General features: G+C 58.1%; 1 protein-coding gene across 2 annotated transcripts in view; it reads left to right on the plus strand.

Annotated features, from left to right (window-relative positions):
• The first annotated feature begins 681 nt into the window (after positions 1 to 681).
• ZFYVE9 (zinc finger FYVE-type containing 9) overlaps positions 682 to 1,874 on the plus strand; it is a 56,537-nt gene continuing 55,344 nt past the window's right edge. Inside the window, exon 1 of one of the 2 annotated variants that reach the window (XM_042030694.1) lies at positions 682 to 768. The gene's annotated coding sequence lies outside the window, so the exon portion shown is untranslated. Of the gene's footprint in view, positions 769 to 1,067; positions 1,155 to 1,874 lie in introns of those variants that run through there. The other variant, XM_042030693.1, reaches the window with a different exon arrangement.

Below are 1,874 nucleotides of genomic sequence, written 5' to 3' on the forward strand. Positions count from 1 at the left end.
ATCCAGAGGACTAAAAATAGAACAAAATTATGGTAGCGATATGCCTTTGTGAGACACTTGTAGATGGCAAAGTTATGCATTTGCATGCATTTGGCCAGAGGTTATAGAGAGTTACGCTGCTCACTCATTAATTTATTTCCTTTTTGTTTGTCAGGCATATTGTATGTTTATCAGTCTGAGGTGTTTCATGAGAATCATTTTGAGGACAGTTATTGTGTATTGCACCAATCTGAACCCCTCATCTGTGCTTCACAAGCATGACACCACTAATTGCTAAAGAGATAGCAAGTTGGGGTTAACCAGGAATGCTTTATGGGAGAAAATAAATTCCATCTCCATTAACATGCTACTCCCAGCTATGATGGAAGAGCATTTTTTATCTCCTCAGCTATTTGCCCATGGATTGATGATTCAGTTGATTGGGAGCATCTCGTATTTTCTGCTTGAAAAGCACATAGTTCCACCAGAATCAATGAATAAACATTAAGTGCTTCCCTTTCATTTCAAGCAGGATGGGCTGGTGCTCCTGGATGGAGCAAGGAGGCCTAGATTTTATCACCGGGGCTCATTACACTGCATTCACTGACATTATGTGGGAAGTTAATGGAGAAGCCCAACCTGCTGGAAAGTGATAGCCTGTAAGTGTGAAGGCTTGGGAAGAGGGAATGGCCGTGCAACTGCATTAGCAGCCACCACACTCACCTTTCCCTCCTTCCTGGGCTAACATGGCCCTCTGCTGCGGCTGGGAGGTCACGGACCTGCACAAAGGTGAGGGGACAGCGACTCCTTCCCATTCCCGCGGCAACAAGCGAGCCTTTCCTGAGGGGGAAGCGGGGTGAGGGGCTCCTGAGGCGAGCGATGAGGGATTCCTGAGGAAAGAGGTTCCTGAGACGAGGAGTGAGAGGTTCCTGAAGCGAGGGGTGAGGGATTGGTGAGGCGCTGAGCGCTCTCTCTCTCGGGTGAGGCTGCAGGCGGCGGTGAGGCCGCGCTGTGCCGGTTCGCAGCCCGGGACCGGCCGCCCCCCGCCCACCCCGCGCCCGCCGGACCGCGGCACACGAGGGAAGCGACATTTCCTGGAGTTCCCGAGCGCTCGCAGGCAGGCGAAGAGTCCCGCTCCCGGCATGGGCCACCGCCTCCTCTTGGAGAGAGAACGGGTGAGACTGCGGGCGCAGTGTCACGGTTTGGCGTAACTTGTCGGCTCGCCATCGCGGCTCCTGTGAGGAAGGAGCGCGCTTGTCTGTTGTTGTTGTTCGGTGTGGGGTGGTTTTTTTGTTGGTTTTTTTGTTTGGGTTATTTTTATTTGTTGGTTTGGGGTTTTTTTAATTTCTGGAAGCCTCTTTGCTGAGGATTGAATGTGTCTGCCAGCGGATAGCTCCGTGCCTCGCAGCTCTCAGAGCGGCCGAGGGCGTCCCGCAGGACGGGGTGTCCCTCTCCGGTTGTGGAGACACTCAACATGAAATGGCGAAATAACACATGGACGGCTCCCAGCCGCGAGTCCTTCTGACCAGGTTTTGTGTAGTGGTCACACTAAACACCCGCTGCAGCCGGGGTCCGGGGGCGCGTCCCTCGGCCGCGGGGCACCGGCAGCGCCCGGTGGCGGCGGTGGGTGCCCGGTGCCGCCCCCCGCCTCTGTGTGTGTGTGGCTGCGGGGCCCGCGGGCTCTGCCGGTTCCCGCGGGGACAGAGCGGGCGGCTGCTCCCGCTGTCCGCCCGCTGCGGGACTGTCGGTGCGGGGGTGCCGGTGCGGATCCCGGTGCCCGGTGTGGGGGTGCCGGCGCGGACCCCGCGGCGCGGGGCGGGGGCGCGGCAGCTCCGCGCCGCCTCCCCGGCGGTGCCGCAGTGCCGTGCGCTGCCGCCGGGGCCAGGCCGCAGCCA

Source organism: Corvus kubaryi, unplaced genomic scaffold (assembly GCF_017639235.1).
Source record: "Corvus kubaryi isolate FWS band 111438036 unplaced genomic scaffold, C.kubaryi_AGA036_p1.0 37334, whole genome shotgun sequence".
NCBI lineage: Eukaryota > Metazoa > Chordata > Aves > Passeriformes > Corvidae > Corvus > Corvus kubaryi.